This window comes from Protomyctophum parallelum (assembly GCF_964188405.1).
Source record: "Protomyctophum parallelum genome assembly, chromosome: 12".
In the NCBI taxonomy this organism is placed as follows: Eukaryota; Metazoa; Chordata; class Actinopteri; order Myctophiformes; family Myctophidae; genus Protomyctophum; species Protomyctophum parallelum.
This window is the reverse complement of record NC_139712.1, coordinates 7154755-7181795: the sequence shown is the minus strand read 5'-3', so window position 1 is coordinate 7181795 and position 27041 is coordinate 7154755.

Below are 27041 nucleotides of genomic sequence, written 5' to 3'. Positions count from 1 at the left end.
GAACTACACATGGTTCTTGGTAGTTCTGGGTCCTGGAAAGTTCTGGTTCTGGTTCCACCCCATAGTGGAAAAGGGGCCTATGATCAGCTGCGTGTTATTGTCTCATTGATTGACAGGCTGAAGCGCAAACGACCCCCCACCCCCACGTCCCCTGTCAATGAGAGAGAGAGAGAGAGAGAGAGAGAGAGAGAGAGAGAGAGAGAGAGAGAGAGAGAGAGAGAGACGCAGTAGCAGCTACTCTACTCCTTACAACAGTGTTTCACCGGATTTTGCTGTTAAATAAATGAATAATTACTAGTGCGTGACTGAGCACGTCTGTAGCCTATAGGAACCGATAGTTTGAACCGAAATTGAATTATTGTAATGGATACCCGGTATCCATTACAATAATTCAATAATGCATGTTCGGTTCGGTACCGGCTTGGTCCCGAGGTTAGGGAATAGGGACGTGGTCCATTGGGCCACGCGGGCCGTGGCCCAGTCAGTTTAGAGCTGGCCCAGTCTAACTTCGAAGAGAGGGGGAGAAAAAAACAAGAAAAACAACAAAAGATAGCCTACTTTGGCGGCTCTTGTGCATGCAGATTTCTGTTTAGTAGGCCTATAGCAAACCACAGCATGCAATCCGTCTTTGTTTTAAATGGTCCCACAAACCGTTCACACTTAACCTATCGCTAGATGTGATCCCTCCTTTATAAATGTAACTCCTGTCGAATTAAGTTAATAAAAACTTGATTGGACAGAGTAAAGTCCAGGGTACACACGGAAGCTATCATTTTTGTTGAAATGGATTAACCGTTTCAGTTCATACGACGCATGAGGCCGTCATAAGGATTATAATCGAGAGGTACAATGGACGTACCTGTACGTCCTAGCCAATGTTCCCCCTAACGTGCGCCCGTGCGCGCGCGCGCACATGGCCAAATGCTCTCGCGCACAACTGAAATCTGTCGCGCACAGACACCGACGCTGGTGTAAAAAAAAGTTTTCTTTAAAAGAAAAAGGTGTTCCCCCCGAGTATCATCTACATTACAGTAATAATACCTATCCTGAGTCGACATTTGCCCACACTTTATTTCTATTTACTTCAGTTTATTTAGATTACACACACACACTGAGGCGAGGCGACAGACGGGTCTCCTCCCCTCCTTTTTTGACTCTTTGCTCTCCTCTCCTCTCCTCCTGTGTATACTGCGCCCAGTGCGCCGTCTGCGCGGCGAGTGAGGACCTTAATAGGTGGAGACGTAGCAGGCAGCACTGCAGTGCAGTCAGTGTGTGAAACCCCAAGAACCAGATAAGATCGCGTTGCGCCTTGGACCCGTGCGTTGATGGGACATTTAGATTTAAAAGGCGAACGGATGGAAGTGCGGCTGTGCGCAACAAGGAGAGGGGGAATAACGTTAGCTTCGCATTAGCTGGTTAGCTAACGTTGTTATCACTACAGCACAACAAGCCTCCGCAGTCCAGTGTACTTGTGAATGAAACAACATGTGGAAGTTAACATTAATCTCTAGCGGTCTAGTCCCATATGGAACCTCTCTCTGTAATTATCCAATCTGTTAATACAGCTTTCTTCAATCAATCAATCAATCAATCCCTCTGCTATGTAGAGCTACATATAATAATAGCTCATATCTGGCGTAGTAGGGGCTGCTGACGTTCGACAATCTGAGAAACTATAGGAGTTGACACACCAACAAACTCGGTCTTAGTGTGTGTGTGTGTGTGTGTGTGTGTGTGTGTGTGTGTGTGTGTGTGTCCCAATAAAGTTTACGGTTTCTCATGCCCTCCATGTAATGCACAATTGAGTACTGAGTAGGCTATTCATATACCAGTCGTTCTCAACCCAGATGACAGTGAAGTGACAATTTAAGGACTTTTAAGACTTTTATAATGCCTCAAAGGCTCTAAAAGAAAAAAATACCATTACTGCATCAAAAGTAATCAGCAAACCATGCTATAAAAACTGGTCAAACTGGTGAAAATAGCCGATCTACAAGTTCACAACGAGCTTGTAGATTGGCTATTTTCACAATATTTATCTGTGGAACCATTCTGTTGCTTGTCTGGGTGGGGGGGTCCCCAGTTCAAATATGATTACTTTGGGGGCCTGAAAAGGTTGAGAACCACTGATAACTGAATATTTCTAAAATTGCTAGCCTACCACCTTGATATAAAATAAAAAAATTGTAACTTGTGTAACCTTATGTAACTATTCATTGATTCACTCGTATACCAAAATCCATTTTGAAAAAAGAAAATAAATCACACCTGTGTGAAGTGAGGGGCGCTCACTTCGCATTATCTAACGTTTGGATAGTTGGTGTCAAGGTGACGTATGTTTGCTCAGTAGTTGCTGATGTCTGCTCAGGAGGTTTGAGTGTTTGCTCAGACCGAAAAAAAATTAGAGGGAACATTGGTCCTAGCGCACCCTCAAAGATACGGGGCGAGATAAGAATATTCAGAATTTTTCTTATTATTCTTTTTGGCATTTCGCTTGTCTCTTGCCGTATGCTAACGCTCTGTGCAATTATTAGCTTGTCATTGACTCCCATGTTAGCGCGGCGGAAAGAATGACTCGTATCTCCTAATTCAGGGCGCTCTCCGTGGTGATGAATGGATCGATATGCTGGCGCTTCATTTCTGCTCCTCATCCGTCTCTCCCGCAAAATATGAACGCTTTTTGGATCATATATCGTATAAATTAAGATGATCGGGGATGTGAGGTCACTTTGTAAAGTCAACTTTTTTAGGAAAGTGTTTCCGGTTCATGGCTTTCAGAGTAAAAGCGATCAGACAACTCCGGCACCCCAGAGCTCCAATTTTGAAGCACTTCCGGCACTAAATGTGTTAGCCCATTTAGACCTGAGGACGATTCTACAAATGTCTTCTAAATCCTGACAGACATGTTTCTATGTCATTGGTTTTCAAACTATTTCATGTGAAGGACCCCCATAATTATATGTAATTGACCGCCGACCCCCATCTGAAAATATGTTGTTCAAGGGACCCCCCCATGAAGCAAATATTTGAGTTAAAAACATTGGCTCTGAAAGAATATATATTCAATGATTTGAGCGTCATTTTCACGATTAAAAAAAATAAATAGCAGACCTACAAGTTCATTGTGCGGCACTCGGTGCCACGCTATGGGCTTGTAGATCTGCCTTTATCCAAGGCGCTTTACATAGATTGTGCATTACATTCACCCATTCACACACATTCATACACTGATGGCTGCGCAAACCATTCAAGGCACCAACCAGCACATCAGGAGGAGCAATAAGGGGTTCAGTGTCTTGCTCAGTGTGTTAGTGATTATCGTGCATTAATCTTATAGTAAACTAATACTATAAAGGATAATATAGTATTATCCTTTTATAGTACATAGAACATAAGAGTTCTCATCGGGCCCGGAAATTAAGGCCCGGCCCTAACTGGGCCCTGACTGATCAGGCCCGAGGCCCGGCCCTACTGATTGGCATACATTTTAGGCCCGGCCCGAATTTGAGAACTCTAATAGAACAAGAGACCTTTTTACAGTACAATGTTTCATGTTTACTTACACATACAAATAAATTACACAATCAACACAAACACTTTATTTAGACATCATGGCTGTCAGCAGTAGGCTAAATCAAGCGGGGCGCAGCCGCGCAGCTGGTGCTCTGAGGGTTTGATTAGGCAGAGGTCTGTTATAGAGCGGAGCGGTCATTATGATGAGATAACTCACCGCTGAAGTAAGCGATTGACCAATCAGAATCAAGCATTCAACCAAGCCATGTAATAAGTATAGTTTATAGTATAGTATATGTATAGTTTATATGTGTAGTTTCACTATATAGTATAGTATATATTCCACTGTTACGTTATTAGCTTACGCATGTTTCATGATAACTACTTTTTATGTATGTGATGTATTGACATGCTTTTGTTCTTGCTTAATGTAAATCGCTCTGGATTAAGAGCGTCTGATAAATGCCTAAATTGTAATTGTAAATTGTCTCAATATGTCCCTACTGTATGTGTCCGTGGCAAAGACTAGGCCTTGTCTGTGGCACATTATATACTTTATGTTTTACAATTATTATGTTGATCATAAGACCCAAGTACTGAATGTCAGGTCTCCAGGTTCCAATCAAATCATCACTATGGGGTGATCAGCCAATCAAATCATCACTATGGGGTGATCAGCCAATCAAATCATCACTATGGGGTGATCAGCCATTCACAAGACAATGTTTGGGCGGCAGTGATTCAGCGGTAGAGTGACCGGATGTTCCCGGTTCGATCCCTGTGGGTGTGGGCTCCCCCAGAGTTAGGTCACATTCTAATACTACCTAATATTTCGGTAGACTAGGATGCGTATGGGCGGGGAAATTGAGGTTCTTGCATATTTAATTGGCTGCGGTTTGCCTTCACTCCTTGTGCACTCCCAATTTTGTTTTTCGTCTGTGGTACTCAATTATTGAGTAGTACTCTGTTTGATTGCAAAAGGTCATTTTGATTTTGATTTATTTGAGTAAAAAGCATGTTCGTGTATGCTACGTTCCAGCAGCATAATTAATATTTTAGGATATTCTTTTCTTTTTCCAATTTTCATCTTGCCACTTTCATGTCCTCCTGATTACATCACTAGTAGTGAATAGTCAAGCTATTAACTCCATATAGCTCCCCTCCCCTATGCTTCAGCCCCTATAAGAGAAGTGCATTATTCCAAATTCTTATAATCTTTGAAGACTTCTGGAGTCATATCCAATTGTTTATTCAGGAGTAGTTAAGAGGGATCTTTATCTGTGTTGTTTCAATTATTTCAATACATCCCAAATAAGTATTTTGGATCTTGACTGTTAAACATGAGTGGACTGCTGATGGATTGTTTCCCTCCGCTGGCCGCATTTGGTATTGTATTCCTGAACTAACTCATTAGTATACTACTGCTGTGTGTCACTGTGGGCAACAACTATAGTGAAGTCCCAGCTTTCCTCCCTGGAAATAAAAACGTCTGGGTTTCCGAGGCTACAGCACACGAAGTAAAGTACCCGTAAGTGGAGGATTCTGATATAACGGTTCCATAAATATTAGGTGCTGCAGCTAATGGAAGCCACCACCTGATAACCACTCTATTCTCCCTTATTTGAGAATGGATAAGGTATTGTCTGGATTAAACAAATATAACTTCACCCATCTTGGACAGCTATTACAACACAGATCTTTTAAACATCTTGAGAGCGGCTTAAACAAAATTTTAAATGCATAAAAAAGAACTGACCCAGTATGCTGTATTGATTGATAATATAAAGGATTTAACTACTTTTGATGAATGAACGTCCAAATGGCTGTTGAGAAAAACACAAGTCACATCACATCACATTATGTGCATGCAGCACGCTGGTATGCATGGTAACCATGGTCAGAACACCTTCAACATCATCATTCTGGAAGTATTGCAAACTGTTTTATTTTGTAAATGAAACGTGTGCCATTCAGTGAGGAGGGAGAAAGACAGGGCAAAGGGATGAAAACATCGTTTATACTGCGTCGCACAACAGGTGTCGCTCACAGACAAGTGACAGACGACGCAGTGCACAACACCGCATAAACTCTGCTTTATGGGGGAAGGGAAGATGTCTTTGGTCCATATCTGGGGGTGAAAAGGGGTCAAATGAATTGGGAGACAAGAAAAGGCACTCAAGGCACTTTGCACAGAACATGGACATAAAGGTCTACTGGAAGGATGAACAGTTGTCCCACATGTTTTTGAACAGAACATGAACTACTGGAAGAATGAACAAACATGAATATCACATACAAAATGCCCCATGTTGTGAGCACAACATCATATTGCTACATTAAGTACATACAGTAATAATGATTCAGAACGATAAACAAAAGTGGGCGTAACAAAGATGAACGTCTTTTACACCCGATTTATAAAAGGTGTCGCTCACCAAAAATAGCCAATCCACAAGCTTGCGATATGACGCGTTGTGACTGGGAGGTTGGCTATTTTCGCCCCCCACAAACAATCAAGCGTTATTCTACATCTTCCCAGTTATAAAAAAATCACGAGTCTCCTTTTTTTCTATTTTTTGTGGCATCTTTCTTTTTTTTTAAACGGGCTGTGGAAAGAAGGCAACAAATTGGAAACGATTAAATTATTTATTTGGCGATAAACCTAAATATTATAAGTTTGGAATGTAAAAACAAAACAAAAGTGACATTGTTTGGTTGAAATAAAGTTACCCAGGTTTCATAAACCTCACAGCAACAAAGTAAAAGAGGGAGCAGAGCACACACAAACACACCCCTCTGAAGACAGTATTAAATGAGGATGCAGCGGTAATGTAATGATTGGTTTCGCACTATAACCTTGCAGTTCCAACATTATGATGCACATTACTACAGCAAAGAACATGGACATTCGTCACCACGTCGTCGTGGAGAGAACGGCACATTGTTTCCAGGCTGCACTGAGACATTTGAAGGTGAGGATGTGTCCCTTCTCACTCTCGGGGATGCTGCCTATCCCCTTCTTCCTTGGCTGATGAAGCCGTACCCAGAGGGCAGAGGTGTAACACCGGAGCAGACGGCATTCGACCATCGGCTCAGACAGGCAAGGATGACTGTTGAGAGAGCCTCCGGTCGTCTAAAGGATGACTGTTGAGAGAGCCTCCGGTCGTCTAAAGGATGACTGTTGAGAGAGCCTCCGGTCGTCTAAAGGATGACTGTTGAGAGAGCCTTCGGTCGTCTAAAGGATGACTGTTGAGAGAGCCTTCGGTCGTCTAAAGGATGACTGTTGAGAGAGCCTCCGGTCGTCTAAAGGATGACTGTTGAGAGAGCCTTCGGTCCTCTAAAGGGTAGATGGAGATGTGTGATGAAAAGATGTGACACTCATGTTTCATTGATCAGTCACATTATCACAGCATGTGTTGTTTTGCAAAACTTTTGTGAAATGCATAATGAAGATTTTGATGATGACTTGGAGGAACAGGAGCATCCAGACAATGGACAAGCTGGGCCAGCAGATCAGGGGAATCCCATTAGAAATGCACTGTGTGCATATTTTGCACAATTGCCTTAACTCATTTATGGACTGTGGCCGATTCTAAAAATGCCTTCTAAATCCTGACCTAAGTTTTCTGAAATACTTAATATTTTAGTATATTATTTTAGTAATATTATATTTTAGTAGAAGCAATTTTTTTTGTAATTTTTTGAATAGGCTCTACTGTACACTGTACAGAACCCCAAGAGGGGTTCCTGCCCAGAATGGGTTAACTAGCACAAACACCATGCAGGGTCTATTGTTGCCATGTCCACTTTGTGCTTGTTTTTCTGTACCTTCTTTTTCCCAACAAAATTGCTTTGAAAATGGCACATCTATTAGAACAGCATTGTTCATTGTTAAAATAAAATCAAACTTATTCCTACTGAGATGTTTATTATTTTGAAACAACTTTATACTGTTTACAATATGGAGAGTTTTAATGCACACAACAAATGCCAGAGAAAACTCCAGAGGCTGGTAGCCTACACTGAATTCTGACATTAGGAAAAAAAAGTATGTCAGGCTATACATATATAAATAAATACATATATAAATAAATAAATAAATAAATATTTATAAATACATACATATATAAATAAATATATATATATACACACCTCCCTGACCTTCACTGTAATGATGTAAATGTGTTGTGCTAAACTCAAATTCAGTATACATCAAAAAGTAGGAATTTGAAATTAAAATAAAAAACGAATGCATTGCATTTTCACACATAGGAGCATCCTCCCACTGAGCATTCCTCAGTGGGAAAAAAATAAAAAACAAGATTATGAAACAGAACGAGCATTTCATGTGGAATCGGATATAATGCAAAATAAAGGGTAGGCCTAATTCTTATCACAAAAAAAAAAGATTCACGGTTTTTCAAAAATAGCAGACCTACAAGCTCGTAGTGCGCGCGCTATGAGCTAAAAGTTTCAGTGGTACGACGCTCTGGATGCCATACTGGGCGACATACCAACCAGCCAAGAGTTGAATGAAGATGTCCAATGAAGATGAGGTGGCCCTGAGGAACAGCGCACGGAAGGAGGGATGTGACCCTTCTACATAAGATCAGGATCACGGTTGGACTCGGATCCCTCAGGTTCCATGTTGGGGGTGTGGGTCTGGGTCATGGGTGCCGGTCGGTTGCGTGGGTATAATACTGGTGTGTTGCTGTGTGGTATGGGTGCAGGTATGTTGTGGGGGCGGGACATTTGTGCATGTGGGCTGTAGAGGGGGGCCATGGATGCTGATGTAATGGTGGGGATGGGGAAGCTGATGGTTGCTGGGTTGTTGAAAGTGTGGTTGTGGGTCATGGATGCGTTGTTGTGGGGGTTAAATACGGTGCCAGGCTGGTGAGGGGCATTACTGGGACTGTGGGCGTCCACTGCGGTACCGGTGGGGTCAGACCAGTCGGTGCCGGTGGTTGCGTAGCCCTCAACATTGTCCCCATCATTTGTGTGAACATTAGCGTGCTCGCCTGCTGATGTTCCCTCATGAGTTGATAACGGCCTGTTGCTGCATTTGAAGGAAGTTTTGGAAAACTACATTTTCTTGGTCTTGCCTTTTTTGGTCAGCCTCATCCATGCGCCTCTTGTGCTCCACGAAGCCCTCCAAAACACTGTTGTGGCTCTCTGCTTTTTTTTCTTTTTTTTTTCTCGGTACTTGGCACCTGGAATTGCCCACCGTTGGCTGGCGCTCCCTGCGCTCTCATTCTCCCGCAGCAGGTCCAATGAACTTTGATCCCCTATAAATTATACAAAATACAATTTAAGTTAAAAATGTGCTGTGTTAACATAACTTCATCAATGTGTCCAATTCATAAACTACACAGTAAAATCGAGTGTTACATTATATATGTGTGTGTGTGTGTGTGTGTGTGTGTGTGTGTGTGTGTGTGTGTGTGTCGCTGATGAATGACAATGGTTTATATGTAGACTACTCCCATAGTGTTCAGATCATCATACTTTACTGCTTGTTTTTTTAATGTCGTTGCCTTGCTTTTCTTTTTTTCTCCATTGCTCTGTAAAGCACTTTGAGCTGCATTTCATGTCATGAAAGGTGCTATACAAATAAAGTTTTATTATTATTATTATTATTATTATTATTATCGTAAGCCTACCATTGTCATGCATATAATACCATGTTATAGCTTTATATTTAAACAGAGATGAAGAACGTCCCCACTCAGAATCACACACAGCTCCATGTTTACGCAAATTACGCACGGACAGATACACACAATCAAACCTACCACTTCTCTCCGAGTCCACGACATCCACGGAACCGTGATCCTCATGAGCTTCTTCAGAATCACATCCCTCCTTCCGTGCGCGGTTCCTCAGGGCCACCTCATCTTCATAGGACTCTTCAACGTGCTTGGGGCTGGTAGTTGGCCTGTCGCCCAGTATGGCATCCAGGGCGTCGTACCACTGAAACTTTTCTTTGATATCTCCCGCACCGCCACTTGATCTGACTTTGTCTCTAATTTTTAAATATTGCGTGCGTAGACTTTTGACTTTAATCCGACATTGGGAAACAGTGCGCTGTTAACCATGCAATCAATGCCTGCAATTTCTCACTAAATTTAGTACTGCAGTGTATTTATGAGTTTCTTTTAACATTTAATTTAGGTGTTCGTCAGACCATATTTGATGAGGGCTCCGGTCTCCTCAGCCGACCACGTCTGTCCACGGGACATTTTCTGCAGCTCTCCTGTATGTCATCCGCCGACCGCGACATTGTTTCTGTTTGGTTCACTTCCTTTTATTTGCTGCGGATTGCATTCACACCTGCACCGAATCGTAGTCAAGTGCGATTTGAATCGAAGCGAAACCCCCGTTTTTGGGCGGAGTAAAATGCGGTTATTTGCTGCGCATTAGGATTCGAATGAGCCTTCACACCTGCCAAACGAAGTGCACTTTCTGAAAATGCGCAGCAGGATTTGTTTTAATCGCAGCAAAGCTCTCTGGTATGAATGTGACCTAGATCTAGTACTACTGTATTCAGTAGCCTACACTACATCTGGTACTACTGTATTCAGTACTGCATTCAGTAGCCTACACTACATCTAGTACTGTATTCAGGACTCTGCCCAAAAGATCTAAAATGTGTGTCGTGCAGTGTGTGTGCTTCGCCTGTCTGTGTGGAAGGATTTTATATTGAGCAGATGCACCTCACTGTCATTTTGCTGTGTTTTGACTGTGTCAAACTGTGACATGATGTATTTCAGACAACATGGATTGGGCTTTCTGACGGAGCTGTAGCCTGTAGTGTAGAGTGAACTGCTGCTGCTAGCCTCGCTCTATGGAGCAGAGTGTAGAGTAGGCGTGCCGCAGCCAATTCAGTACTAGAAACGCGCCCAGTGAGAAACGTTCTGCGGTGAAAAAAAGTTGCGATTAAATGCGTAATTTTTTCTGTAGTTAATTAATCTCAATTAACGCATTAAATAATGCCCTAATATATATATATACATAACTATATGCAATTTATAGACCCCTCGCGCCTCTCTACACTACACAGAGAGAGAGAGAGATCATTGATTGATTGAAGTATTTATTAACAGTTTGCAGAATTACAGTACATTTTAAGCACAACTCAATACAAAAACTGAGTGAAGCATTACACTTGTTTACAAGAGATGAATTGAACAAGGTGGACCTGCACCTTGTTAATTCATCAAAACATTTAGAGACGTACAAATATACACTTCTATATAGCCAAGAACAGAACAGGAATTCATCATAAAGAGGTAAAAAGGGAAAATAAACATACAGTGAGGGGAAAAAGGGGTGGGTGGTGGAGGGGATTAAGTGAGGGGAAAAAGGGGTGGGTGGTGGAGGGGATTCAGAGTTTATGGGGGCCAGTTTCGAATGGCGCAGCTGTCCGTAGGTGCCCTTTGAGAGCGGTTTTGAAGGAGTCAGGGATTTGCATGTCTTAATGACTGTTTAGGGCGTTCCACATTTTGGTGGCCTAGGAGCGAAATTAATTTAGTCCCTTATTTGTGCCGAATCTGGGTTGCACATGGTTTGTTGAACTCCCTCTGGTGTTGCGGGTGTGGACTTCGTTGACATTAAGGAAGTATTTAGACTCCTCCTCGATGGTTTTATTAACCTTTGTCTCAAATTGACCAGCAAAACTATAATCCACAATTAGTAGGCCTAGTGTGTCCTTGCTCCAACTTGCTTGGAAATGTGCATATTGCCAGCAGGCACGTGGCAGCAGCTAAGCTAAGCCGGTGAGTCTGTGCATTTCATATTTAAGCCTAGAATCAAGCCATCCAGGATCCTGGTGACCCATGACCATAAAACCTTTGATTCTGTGAATAAATTAAAATGAAAACGCTAAACAAAAGATATTTACTAAATACAGAAACAAAGGTTTTATGGTCATGAATCACCAGGATCCTGGATGGATTGATTCTAGGCTTAAATTATTGATTGGGAAAATTCAGGGGGAAATGAATTGGAGAGTTTTCAGTGCTCCATAGCTGCTACCCACTGTATTACACTGTACCATGGCTCCCTCTAGTGACCGTTTATATTTAGTGCACAGTCTGCACAGCGTACGCTCCAGCAGCGCTACTGCGCATGTGCAAAACCCAGTGTGTTCTCTTATTGTTTCGGGAGCTGCTGCTACAATCCACAGACAGAACAACAATAGAAGTTTGTCAAAACAACATTATGGCGTCTGACTGTTGACACTTTGATATGCAGAGAAAACTAAAAGGTGTGGTTTGAAAACAGTGTGGTCGTTAAGCAGGAGGGGGACGTGTGTTTGTTAGAAGCTAAACCACTGAAAGAAACACAGCTACAGGTAAAAAGATGAACTGATTCACCACCTTGTGTTTTTACTACAGTTGTATTTTATATTATTGACTCTTGAATCTTTTAACATGGAACATGACGAGTATGTCTATAGTCTGGTCTAGAACTAAGCAGCAGCAATAATAATATAGCCTGCCCTATACAGCAGGGGTCCTCAACTAGAAATGATGAAGGTCCACAAATATTTTTTTGAATAAGACCGAGGTCCGGTCCCATGCGCGGCGTCCATCGGAGAGCGGGGCTCTATGCCCGTTTAGTATGGTCAAGCTTATACAAATCAGATCCCCTTCCAACCAACCAATAATGGGGTGCAGAGTGCAGGCCCGGAGTGGAACTCCAAATCCAAATCACACTGCGCGCGCGCATAGCGCGCGCCAGAATTTTGGGGGACATTTTGGGGGCCTTTGCAGCAATTTCACATGAGAAATGTACCATCTGATGTTATTTATATTATTAACTTAAAAAAAAAAAAAAAAAAAAAAACCTTTTTTTTTTTTTTTTTTTTTTTTTTGGGTGGTCCGCAAAGAGGTGGTCCGCGGTCCGGTCGCGGACCGCGGTCCGCCAGTTGAATACCCCTGCTATACAGTGTTTATGCTATTGCATCTTGTTGATGCCACTAATATTGTAACCATAATGTGTGTGAGAGAGAGAGAGAGAGAGAGAGAGAGAGAGAGAGAGAGAGAGAGAGAGAGAGAGAGAGAGAGAGATAGAGAGAGAGAGAGAGAGAGAGAGAGAGAGAGAGAGAGAGAGAGAGGGGGGGGGGGGAGGGTGGAGATAGAAAGAGAGGGGGGGTGGAGAGAGAGAGTGTGTGTGTGAGAGAGAGAGGGGGGGAGAGAGTGTGTGAGAGAGAGAGGGGGGAGGGTGGAGAGAGAGAGAGTGTGTGAGAAAGATGGGGGGAGGGTGGAGATGACACCACCTGCCAATTGTGTGCTACGAGGATACATTTTAGAAAAGCACTAAGACTTTTTTTATTAATCAGAACATTTAAAGACGTACAGATTTACGGGGAAGAAAGGAAATAATCATGCAGTTAACCCTCTAACACCCAAATTAATTTCTACTTGCAAAAAAAAAAAAAAAAACCTTTCAGATGGTCTTGTAGGAGTACGTGGGCGAGGAAAATATAATGTTTTTTTTTTTTTAATCTTTTGGTAAGTTTTTATGAAAATGTTGCTATATAGCAACGTTGGGTCTTTCAGATAGCAAAATTTCCTATAGGCCATTTTTATGGATAACATGGTAAATGTGTAATTACTTCACTAAAACAACTTGAGGATTCATTTATTCATTCATATATGGTTTATTATTTGGCCTCAGATCAATTATGAATAATATTTGGCCTCAGAACAGTATACATTATGAATAATAACACCAATAAGCCTTTTTTTTAAATCAATTTTATTAAAAGAACAAAATTTAAATCTGTACAAGTAGTAAATAGTACTAGTAGTAAAGTAAGTAAAAAAGAACAAAATTAAAATCTGTACAAGTAGTAAATATACTAGTAGTAAAGTAAGTAAAAAAGAACAAAATTAAAATCTGTACAAGTAGTAAATAGTACTAGTAGTAAAGTAAGTAAAAAAGAACAAAATTTAAATCTGTACAAGTAGTAAAGTAAGTAAAAAAGAACAAACTGACAAAATAGTAGTAAATAGTACTAGTAGTAGTAAATAAATCTAAACCATTTTCACTGGTCAGTGGTCACATATGATAGTCCCAGAAACATGCCTCCGTTAAGTTGCACCCCATATGATAAACATGAATGAAAATGGTGTCATTCTTTAGTGCTGCATTTGTGACATGAATTGTATCATTTGTGCTTGTATCATTGAGATATTTTAAGTTACATGTTTGCTGAGCCTTGCACCCCCCATCTTTAGGTCCAAATTGAACAATATTATTAGTGTCCGATCGCAGTGAAACTGCACGCTTAGGGCCGATTCATACTCCTATTTTACCGCTGTTTCGGCTCTTTCGAAATTTGCAGTAGCACCCAAGAGCCGACTTTAGGACGGTACCCGCCCCCCCGAACCTCAAATTACATCACATTGTAGGCTCTACAGAGCCGAACCGACTTTTTTTCGGCTCTAAAATAGGAGTATGAATCGGCCCATATTCTCACTAGTTATAGAGCACTAGTGAGCATTATTTACATTTTGCGCTAGAAACAGACTGTATCAAATATGAGGGACTGCTTATTTTTGGACCACAATGCTTATACGAGAAGATTTCAAGATGACCCCATGTTATTCACCATAGAAAAAAACCAGGGGATGAGCGAGTGACGTCAGGACTTAGGCGCTCTATTCATGTGTTCATCATATGGGGTGCCAGCTTCACGGAGGTCAGTTAAAACTCAATGACTGCCAAGGACTTATTTAACTTCTTTTTTTATGATCCTGGACTGCCAAAAACGTGTTTAACGCCTTTTTAACATGGGCAAAAAAATAAAAAAATAAAATAATAGATATCTTTCTTCCTTAATGCATGAATCCTAATGTTGGAGAGTTGTGCTAACACCACTAGGTCTCCAGTTATTAAAGTCCATCCTTATTCACTTGATTTCAGAGCGGTGTGTGGAATCCAGACTGCAGGTGAAGATGAATATGTACTATGTGCAATATGGACAATGTTTATTCTTCATTTCCCCTCCTACTTCTATATCCTATCTTATTTATTATATTTAATGACTACTGCTCATATCTGCATTTACTTACTGTACTTATTAATGTATCACTTACTGACATGTTTGCATTGACAATACATTGAATCTCATCTCATCTCAACTCTAGACTCATAAGAACTACAATACCCATGGTGCATCACTCCCAGGTGAAGATGAACTCTCCAGACTCAGCCAGGGACGTTTCTATTAAACAGGAAGCTGAAGACATTTCTATTAAACAGGAAGCTGAAGACATTTATATTAAACAGGAAGCTGAAGACGTTTCTATTGAACAGGAAGCTGAAGACGTTGAAGCAGTGAAAGGTGAAGAAGAAAATTATGATAATGATTATGATGAAGAAGACATCTCTTGCCACTGCTCTGAAGTTGAAGTTGAACTTGAATCTGACACTGAAGTCACTGAAAACAGTGATGAAGAAGACATCTCTTCCCACTGCTCTGAAGTTGAAGTTGAACTTGAATCTGACACTCAAGTCACTGAAAACAGTGATGATTGGGAGGAGACCAGTGAAGTCGATGATGACGAACGGCGTAACAAGAGTTTCAGGGACTCAGGTTCCCTGAAGAAGCACCAGCGTGTCCACAATGGAGAAAATCCTTTACAATGTAAACTTTGTAACAAGTGTTTCAGTAAGTCAGATCACGTGAAGAGGCACCAGAGTGTTCACACTGGAGAAAAACCTTTCCAATGTAAACATTGTAACAAGAGTTTCAGGGACTCAGGTCAACTGAAGACACACCAGAGTGTCCACACTGGAGAAAAACCTTTCCAATGTAAACATTGTAACAAGAGTTTCAGTTTGTCTGGTAACCTGAAGACACACCTTCGTGTCCACACTGGGGAAAAACCTTTCCAATGTAAACATTGTAACAAGAGTTTCAGTGAGGCAGGTTCCCTGAAGACACACCAGCGTATCCACACTGGAAAAAAACCTTTCCAATGTAAACATTGTAACAAGAGTTTCAGTGACTCAGGTTCTCTGAATACACATCAGCGTGTCCACACTGGAGAAAAACCTTTCCAATGTAAACATTGTAACAAGAGTTTCAGTGTTTCAGGTAACCTTAGGAGGCACCAGCGTTTCCACACTGGAGAAAAACCTTTCTAATGTAAACATTGTAAAGAGTTTCAGTGACTCAGGTTTCCTGAAATCACACCAGTATGTCCACACTGGAGAAAAACCTTTCCAATGTAAACATTGTAACAAGAGTTTCAATTTTCCAGGTAACCTGAAGACACACCTTCGTGTCCACACTGGAGAAACACCTTTCCAATGTAAACATTGTAACAAGAGTTTTAGTTATTCAGGTAACCTGAAGACACACCTTCGAGTCCACACTGGAGAGAAACCTTTCCAATGTAAACATTGTAACAAGAGTTTCACTCTGTCAGGTGATCTGAAAACACCAGCGTCTCCACACTGGAGAAAAACCTTTCCAATGTAAACATTGTAACAAGAGTTTCAGTCAGTCAGGCTCCCTGAAGAGGCACCAGAGTGTCCACACTGGAAAACCCTGTCCACTGTAAACATTGTAACACAAGTATCAAAAAGTGCTGGGCACTGAAAACACACCAGCTTATCCACAGTTCTCCCAGGACAAATAAAATAACATTCAAAATAAATAAATTATGTCCTCGGTAAACGGTGTGACAAAAGTTTAAATAACTCAGGATTCACATCATGGAGTAAAAAATAAAGTTTCCACTATAAATGAGCTCATTGGGAGGATCAAATTAAACAGCTGTATGTTCGTAGGGAGGTCGATAGACAAGGACAATATTATGGATTATTATACTGCTCCTATATTTCAAAACAAATGCGGGTAAATTATCCCTGTACAGCACGGCCACCCAGGCGTGGAATGGCCTCACCCCTTCCCTCAAAGAAAGCATATCACTTACATCCACATCTCAGCAGGCCCCTCCCCCAGGTCCAAGGGAGAGGAAATGATCACTTCTCCCTTAAACAGCTGATCACCCCTTCCTTTCCCACCACTCTGTACATGCAGTGTTTCCTGTAATGATGTTGTTGGATTTTATTTTGAGGGGCAAAGCTATCCTCTCCTATGCCCAGCTTTGGCTGTTTGTGTGCAATGATTTATTTGGCTGATCACCCCATCGCGATGGTTTGATTGGCTGATATACATATTGAGGATTAGAACGCAAGGGCATTTGGAGTGCATGCCTTTTATCCGACGGAGCATTGGTCCGAACGACAACCTACCTCCTCCCTCACCCTAACCCTAACCTCCCCCGGGGCAGACACCTAAACCTAACCGCAACCCTCTCCCGACCCGCAGCGCACCTCGGATGATAGTACGCCTCCCGGGCATTTGTGATGATTTTATTGGCTGAGCACATAATGTGATGTATGATAAGAGCACCCCTCTCTTCACACAATTGTGATTTGTTATTCATGTCTATTAATTGATTGCATAGGGCCTAAATGGAAACGAGACCGCAAGGACTTTTTTCTTTCTTTCTTTTTTCTTTTTGTACTATCCCTTCTGGAATAAGTGTTTGACTACTCTGTTGTTGTTTTTACATTTATGTCTAAATAAACTATTCAATCAATCAATCCTGTCAATAGAGGCCTCCATTCTCCTGCTCTTTTGTTTACTTCTCATTTTAAACACTTTAACAAACCATTTATGTTTACTTTATTTGTATTATTTACTAGACTTGGAGGATGACATTACAGTATTGCATATTATTTTTGCTGTTTTTATAGAATGTTACTGTATTGATGTTGGATTTGAATCTCTTGAGAGCGTAACATTAAACCAAATGGACCCAGTGACATCACATCCTGTCCACATGATGTAGGAGATCCACATGGAAGCCTGGCCGTCATTAGACCTTGTGGTGGTTGTTCTGTTCCTGTTTGTTCTAGTGGTGAGGCCAGAGAGTCACCACTGTCTCTGTTCTAGTGGTGAGTCCAGAGAGTCACCACTGTCTCTGTTTGTTCTAGTGGTGAGTCCAGAGAGTCACCACTGTCTCCGTTTGTTCTAGTGGTGAGTCCAGAGAGTCACCACTGTCTCTGTTTGTTCTAGTGGTGAGTCCAGGCCTATATGGTATACAAAACATGTATAAATAATATGCACACGGCCATATATTTAATAAAATTGTACCTTTTTCTACGTGGAAATGTTGATTTATTATTTAGGTAAAAGTGGTTACGTGTATTACGTGTGAAGGATTTTATTACAATTGAAACAATGAAAAATAGTAAGAATGTGAGAATAACTTCATTGGTTATGTGTTAGGATGTGCGTGAGCGTTCCCACGCTGTCACGGCCCGTCCTCCGCCCTCTGATTAGGGCTTGATGAGTGGCACCGCGGCGTTATAAGGCAACGTGTCTGCCGTGTTTGTCAGCTGTCTGTCTCTCTCTTCCGCACTGCTGGTGGGTGCCACACGTTGGTGGTCACTCTAAACAACGCTGTCCCGTCGGATGACAGAGTGTTTGGTCCGCACATCAGTGCAGGTATGTTTCCACACATTGCTGTTTTTACGATCGCCTGCACGTAATAGTTGACTATCTTTGATGACTTGATCATCAGGAAATGACGGTGTCGTGAGAGCCCAGATCCGAGTGCAGCAGCCGTCTATGCTACATGGCAAGTGCAAATCCAAGCTGAGGAGTTATGAGCACACTGATAAGTTCAGTGGCAAGTGCAACTCCGTCGGTGAAGACAGCGTGATGAAAGGCAAAGACATGAAACTGTCCTGTTACAATTGCGGCCAGAGGGGGCATAAAGCTTTCGAGTGTGAAGGTGCTGCCGGTCAGAGAAAACAGAGACAGTGGTGCAGTCTTTGCAAAAGTCCCACGCACAACGATGCCATCTGCAGAAGGAGGAGACAACAGAGGCGAGATGAGGCACGGAGAGTGTCTGAGAAGAAGAACAACAGCGAGCACGAGTACTCATTCGGGGTGAAAAATCACACTAGTACTCAAAACCCAGCTATGCAGAAGAAAATGAGAACACAAAAGAAATCAAAGAGAAAGAAATGTTCATTTGTGTTAGAGTGATATCTGATTATTTGAATTATTTATTGCTATTTATTATTGAGTATATGGAAAGAAAATATGCATTTGAAGAAGAGTAATATGTGTATCTAAGTTAATTATTGAAACCAGTAATGACAACATGATGATGGATGTCAAAGGTTTAACTTGAGTGTTACAGAAGTGTTAAAGATTTGTTTGAGGAGTCATATGCATTTTGTATTATATTGTGAAAAGAGGAGAGGGGAGAAAATACTGTATATAAGAGAAATGTATGAAGAAGAAAATATATCCAATGTGCGATCAAGTGGGGGTGTTGGAATATGATCTTTATTGTGTGTATATATATATATATATATATATATATATATATATATTTATTATTGAGTTCTCTTATTGTGAAGTAGAAAACACCAGACAGGAAGTGCTTGTTAACTGTGTGCATATAACCCGGTGTAAATAAATCAACAGTGAAGTGTGTCGTACTGAACCAGCAACACTACAGCTGATGCCTCCTGGTGTGTTATTTATTTACTCTTCAGAGTTATTCCTCCGTCTACTATTTCTTCACTTCTTATTTCTGGTACAACACGCTATTACAGCTGTGAAACTCAACAAGCATTACACTTGTTTAGGCCTACAAGTGATGAATTGAACAAGGTGGACCTGCACCTTGTTAATTCATCAAAACATTTAGAGATGTACAAATATACACTTCTATATAGCCAAGAACAGAACAGGAATTCATCATAAAGAGGTAAAAAGGGAAAATAAACATACAGTGAGGGGGAAAAGGGGTGGGTGGTGGGGGGGATTCAGAGTTTATGGGGGCCAGTTTAGAATGGCAGCTGTCCGTAGGTGCCCTTTGAGAGCGGTTTTGAAGGAGTCAGGGATTTGCATGTCTTAATGACTGTTTGTAGGGCGTTCCACATTTTGGTGGCCTAGGAGCTAAATTAATTTAGTCCCTTATTTGTGCCGAATCTGGGTTGCACATGGTTTGTTGAACTCCCTCTGGTGTTGTGGGTGTGGACTTCGTTGACATTAAGGAAGTATTTAGACTCATCCTCGATTGTTTTAATAACCGTTGTCTCAAATTGACCAGCAAAACTATAATCCACAATTAGTAGGCCTATAGTGTGTCCTTGCTACAACTTGCTTGGAAATGTGCATATTGCCAGCAGGCACGTGGCAGCAGCTAAACTAAGCCAGTGAGCCGTATTTCATATTTAAGCCTAGAATCAAGCCATCCAGGATGCTGGTGACCCATGACCATAAAACCTTTGATTCTGTGAATAAATTAAAAAGAAAACGCTAAACAAAAGATATTTATGCTGAATTTTTATTTTTACTTTTTTTTAATTTCCCCACAGAATCAAAGGTTTTATGGTCATGAATCACCAGGATCCTGGATGGATTGATTCTAGGCTTAAATTATTGATTGGTAAAATTCAGGGAGAAATGAATTGGAGAGTTTTCAGTGGGTCCAGAACCCACTGCTATGCTCCATAGCTGCTACCCACTGTATTACACTGTACCATGGCTCCCTCTAGTGAACGTTTATATTTAGTGCACAGTCTGCACAGTGTATGCTCTAGCAGCGCTACTGCGCATGTGCAAAACCCAGTGTGTTCGTTATTGTTTCGGGAGCTGCTGCTACAATCCACAGACAGAACAACAATAAGAAGAAGTTTGTTAAAACAACATTATGGCGTCTGACTGTTGACACTTTGATATGCAGAGAAAACTAAAAGGTGTGGTTTGAAAACAGTGTGGTCGTTAAGCAGGAGGAGGACGTGTGTTTGTTAGCAGCTCAACCACTGAAAGAAACACAGCTACAGGTAAAAAGATGAACTGATTCACCACATTGTGTTTTAACTACAGTTATATTTTATATTATTGACTCTTGAATCTTGAATCTTTTAACATGGAACATGACGAGTATGTCTATAGTCTGGTCTAGCAGTAGCCCTAGAACGGCTCTTGTTGTTACATACAGTATGTACAGTATTTCACATACAGAGCCATAGAACACAGCCATAGATTTGTGGTAGACCGTTACCATATGCGGCATGAATGTGATAAATGCTCCGTTTGTACTCACCCATTAAATTATTCCAAAGACGTGGAGTGAAAAATGGTCCTCTAGTTTTATATCCATGTGAAAGTTCTGGCACAAAACGCGTATTTAGTGAATTATCTCCACTTTTTCAAGAGATGCACACGGACGCCTTTCTCTCCGGCGAGGGGACGATTTTAGATATTTCCTGTTGTTTACCAAAGACGTCATCACAAATTGACCAAGGAAACACAAAAGTTTGGGTCACACAATTGGCAGGTGGTGTGATTAATTACCCAGCACCTATCGCAAAGCAGCATTTATCACATTCATGCCGCATATGGTAACGGTCTACCACAAATCTATGGCTGTGTTCTATGGCTCTGTATGTGAAATACTGTACATACTGTATGTAACAACAAGAGCCGTTCTAGGGCTAGTCTAGCAGCAGCAGCAATAATAATATAGCCTATACAGTGTTTATGCTATTGCATCTGGTTGATGCCACTAATATTAATGTAACCATAACGTGTGTGTGTGTGTGTGTGTGTGTGTGTGTGTGTGTGTGTGTGTGTGTGTGTGTGTGTGTGTGTGTGTGTGTGTGTGTGTGTGTGCGTGTGCGTGTGTGTGCGAGAGAGAGAGAGAGAGAGAGGGAGGGAGGGGGGAGAGATAGAGAGTTATGACAGTCAGTAGGGTAGGTAGGATTCTGCTAGCCCTAGAATGGGGATATCTGTTGTGTATACATTTGGTACAGTATGCTATTCCACATAACAGAGCCATAGAATAGTGTCCTTGACTTGAGGGTTGCAGCAATTGACCAATTGACTCCCCAGACAGTGCCCCCCCAGTGTCCCCCCAGACAGTGCCCCCCCAGTGCCTCCCCAGACAGTGCCCCCCAAAGTCCCCCCCCCCTAGTAAAATACTAAGACTAAAAAAGCAAGACTAAACCACTAAGACTAACACTAAAAGACTAAGACTAAATTATTTTTATATTTCGTCGACTAAGACTAGACTAACAAAAAATAATTTCAAAAGACTAAATGTGTCTCATTCAAAAGACTAAGACTAAATCAAAATCAAAATAGTATGAATCAGCCCATATTCTCACTAGTTATAGAGCATTATTTACATTTTGCGCTAGAAACAGACTGTATCAAATATGAGGGACTGCTTATTTTTGGACCATAATGCTTATATGAGACGATTTGAAGATGACCCCATGTTATTCACCATAGAGAAAAACCAGGGGATGAGCGAGTGACGTCAGGACTTAGGCGCTCTTTTCATGTGTTCATCATATGGGGCGCCAGCTTCACGGAGGTCAGTTAAAGACAGTAATAAAGGGAAAAACTTGTACACTATGGAACCTTGGGGGGGGGGGGGGACTTTTCTTTTAATACTTGTAGGCCTATTTGTTTTTCAAAATCGTACAAAATCTAGGTTCAGTACAAAGCAGAATCAACATTACAAACCTTACAAATAGCCAGTCCAAGAAACATAAAAAATAAAAAAAGAAGAAAAATAACAGCAAGGAAATGAATGTTCATTTAAGGTTCATATACATCCAGAAAGGGTATACTATGCGACAGTCCCAAATCATATGCATACAGTATATGTGCCAATTTCTTCTTTGCATTTCCAACATGTGTTATTATCCGCGATTCCCATTTTAAGTAATCTAGTCGGTGTCAAATAATATCTATGAATAATCTTATACTGAATAAATGTCCCTCTTGCTTCTCTAATTCCACTTCCTACATTTGCTATAATTCTTCTCCAATGCTCATTTTCAATGTCAACCCCCAAATCATTCTGCCAAATGGATTTGAGAATTTTTTTGACATTTTGTAAAAAACAGATGCAGTATGAGCTTCATGTGGTAATTTTAGATATTCAACTAGTGCATTTTCAACAGTATGTGTCTCATTTGTAAATATTTCCAGAATGTAATTAATCATTTCCAGGGTCAAATTTCTCTTTTAAATCTGAGTAGCCCCGTTTTCAAATAGATCACCAATAGTATTAAGCCCTGCTGCTTGCCATTTCTTCCAATATATCTCTGTCTTTCCAATACGTATTTTAGGATTATTCCAGAGTGATGAGTATGGTTGTTTATAATGTAAGATTTTATACTCTTTATGAATTTTCCCCCATATACTCCTTGAGTGTGAAATTATCGGATTCAGATTGGGCTTCCTCCTCACTGACTGTGACAGAACATCAATTGGGCGGAATGGTGAAGCCAAGCTTCTCTCTATGGTTACCAGATTTTTTTTTTACCAGGGGCCAGTTTTGAATCGCAGCCGTCCGTAAGTGCTCTTTGAGAGCGGTTTTGAAGGAGTCTAGGGATTCACATTTCTTAAAGGGACACTTCACCCTTTTTGCAAAAAGATATATGTTAATGACGTTTAGAAGCTTTAGATCACTTTCCTGGGGGTATTTATGTGTGTAATATGTGGTTTTAGTTATTTTAGATTGTAGCAGTGAGCCTGTTGTCTCTGATGTCATGGACACTGGTCTCACTACGTTCCTGGACTACAATTCCCATAATTCGTTGGTGCACTGCTCCTCCTTGTGGATAGGGGGAGAGCTGTCTTACTGAGACAACATGTAGTCCAGGAAGGAAGTGAGCCCAGTGTCCATGACATCAGAGACAACAGGCTCACTGCTACAATCTAAAATATCTAAAACCACATATTACACACATAAAGATCTCCAGGAAAGTGTTCTAAAGCTTCTAAACGTCATTAACATATATTTTTTTGCAAAAAGGGTGAAGTGTCCCTTTAACGTCTTTTCATAAATCATGCATAATTGTGAACGGTTACAATTTCCGCTCACATAAATGGTTGCACTGTACGCTCCCTGCTGCTTGAACTGAGGCAGAACATTAAAAACACATTGGTTACTTTCACCTTATTCACTTTACACCATTGTTCCGTGTGTAAACTTAAGATAAGTGTGATTTCTTCCTTAATGCATGAATCCTAATGTTGGAGAGTTGGGCCAACACCACTAGGTCTCCAGTTATTAAAGTCCTTCCTTATTCACTTGATTTCAGAGCGGTGTGTGGAATCCAGACTGTAGGTGAAGATGAATATGCACTATGTGCAATATGGACAATATCCAATGTTTATTCTTCATTTCCCCTCCTACTTCTATATCCGACCTTATTTATTATATTTAATGACTACTGCTCATATCTGCATTTACTTACTGTACTTATTAATGTATCACTTACTGACATGTTTGCTTTGACAATACATTGAATCTCATCTCATCTCTAGACTCATAAGAACTACAATACCCATGATGCATCACTCCCAGGTGAAGATGAACTCTCCAGACTCAGCCAGGGACGTTTCTATTAAACAGGAAGCTGAAGACGTTTCTATTAAACAGGAAGCTGAAGACCAGCCACACCTCAGTAAGTTTCATGTGCTCTTCCTTTCTTTAATATTGTCTGTTCTCTAGGGCTGCCACAATGTCTTATTTTCACTGTACAATAACAATGGCAAAAAATACCAGGACACTCATAATATAGTCCGGTCGCTTGTGTAATTTCAAACCATATTGGATTCTGTGCAAATGGAATCATGGATTGTCTTTTTTGTCATACTCATACTTTGTCATACATAAATGTTAACGAACCTTAATTTTGTTTTACATATTGAACTGGACTAATATCCCGATATGTAAAATCCATCATTGGAATATCTGTAAAATTTCATTTTTGAAAGGTATTCTCTATTTTATTTAATATTTAATGTCTTATTACCATAAACAAAAGCACATCGTATTTTGCACAAATGCAATAGATACGTATCACAAAACAGTCCTAGACCACCGATTGCCGATGTTTTGACAAATATTGCCAGAAATGTAAAAGTTTTCAAATCAAATTGAACATCTTAGTGGATAACATTTAAACAAAAAGCAAAAAGTTTGTTTGTTCTAAAGCTGCGTCACACACAGCATTTCCTGACATATCGATATGGTACGATACGATTATCGGCAAGGAATACGTAGGATTATTGCCACATGGATTAATTAAACCCACCGCTAGTCTGAACTGTGTGAGATAACACAGATCTTTGAATGGCTTTTTCTCAGCTTCTTCATTTGAGGTTTAACCATTTGAACCCCAGCATCCCTATATTGTGGGGCGAACAAATGCGAGAAATAGCCAATCTACAAGCTCACAGATGCATATCTTATAGTACTAGTTCATGAAGCACAGAGGGTTAGTTTACTAAGTATAGACGTGTTTAACTTTCAAACAAGTATTTGAAAGCTTAGCGTCTGCACTTTCGTACTCTTTACAAAACTGAAACATTACCATTATGTGCGACACAATTTCTAGCAGGTGTGAAAAATACTTGCTTGGCCGACTGGCAGCATGAACAAGACATCTGGCGCTGATCACTACAGTAGTTTGTGAGATTTGATCACTACAGTAGTTTGTGAGATTTTCTCCAGACACACAGGCAGACAGATTCACAGACCCATTTACAGACGTACAGAGCTACACTATGGAAATGTTTTTCATAGATTGTTAAGCACATTTCAAGCTTTCATTGTCGAAGTTCTTCTGTTTCATAAAGTCATGCAGCTCAGGTGTGAAATATCATGTTTTTAATTTGTTTAAAAATGTCATGATTCAATTTTAAAAAAAATGCTGTAACACCATTATTCATTTTGGGGCTAAAGTAACTACATATATTACTTTAAATTATTATTATTTGTTTCGTATTTTGCTAAAATCTTGCTAAACGGTTTAGTCAATCTTATCTTGGTACGTAACAGTTAATTCTGTAGATGAAACATGCAAGAAAAATTGATTTACATTTTCAGAATCCAGTGTTAACCATCATGTTATGTTTCTGCTCCTAGACATCCTGCACATGGTTGTGTGTAAAGAGGTTTCCCCTAAACAGGAGAGGAGCCCCAGTCTGCTCCAGGAGGAACCAGAACCTCCACACATTAAAGAAGAACAGGAGGAACTACCTCAAAGACCAGAGGAACCTGTTGTGTCAATGTTGACATTACTAGCAGTGAAAGGTGAAGAAGAAAATGATGATGATGATGATGATGATGATGATGAAGACGAAGAAGACATCTCTTCCCACTGCTCTGAAGTTGAAGTTGAAGTTGAACTTGAATCTGACACTGAAGTCACTGAAGACAGTGATGATTGGGTGGTGACGAGTGAAGTCGATGATGACGAACGGCGTGACAAGAGTTTCAGCGACTCAGGTTCCCTGAAGAAGCACCAGAGTGTCCACACTGGGGAAAAACCTTTCCAATGTAAAAATTGTAACAAGAGTTTCAGTGTGGCAGGTTCCCTGAAGAGACACCATAATGTCCACACTGGAGAAAAACCTTTCCAATGTAAACATTGTAACAAGAGTTTCAGTGAGTCAGGTTCCCTGAAGAGGCACCAGCGTCTCCACACTGGAGAAAAACCTTTCCAATGTAAACATTGTAACAAGAGTTTCAGGCAGTCAGGTAATCTGAACACACACCAGAGTGTCCATAAGACTGGAGAAAAACCTTTCCAATGTAAACATTGTAACAAGAGTTTCATTGACTCAGGTTCTCTGAATACACACCAGCGTGTCCACACTGGAGAAAAACCTTTCCAATGTAAACATTGTAACAAGAGTTTCAGGTATTCAGTTGACCTGAAGAGACACCTTCGTGTCCACACTGGAGAAAAACCTTTCCAATGTAAACATTGTAACAAGGGTTTCAGTGAGTCAGGTTCCCTGAAGAGGCACCAGCGTCTCCACACTGGAGAAAAACCTTACCAATGTAAACATTGTAACAAGAGTTTCTATGACTCTGGTAATCAGAAGAGGCACCAGCGTGTCCACACTGGAGAAAAACCTTTCAAATGTAAACATTGTAACAAGAGTTTCAGTCTTTCAGGTGCCCTGAAGAGACACCAGAATGTCCACACTGGAGAAAGGTTCCAATGTAAACATTGTAACAAGAGTTTCAGTTATTCAGTTAACCTGAAGAGACACCTTCGTGTCCACACTGGAGAAAAACCTTTCCAATATAAACATTGTAACAAGAGTTTCAGGCAGTCAGGTGATCTGAAGACACACCAGTGTCCACACTGGAGAAAAACCTTTCCAATGTAAACATTGTAACAAGAGTTTCAGTGTTTCAGGTAACCTTAGGAGGCACAAGCGTTTCCACACTGGAGAAAAACCTTTCTAATGTAAACATTGTAAAGAGTTTCAGTGACTCAGGTTTCCTGAAATCACACCAGAATGTCCACACTGGAGAAAAACCTTTCCAATGTAAGCATTGTAACAAGAGTTTCAGATTGTCACGTTCCCTGAAGAGACCACACAGCAAGTGTCCACACTTAAGAGAAACCTTTCCAATGTAAACATTGTAACA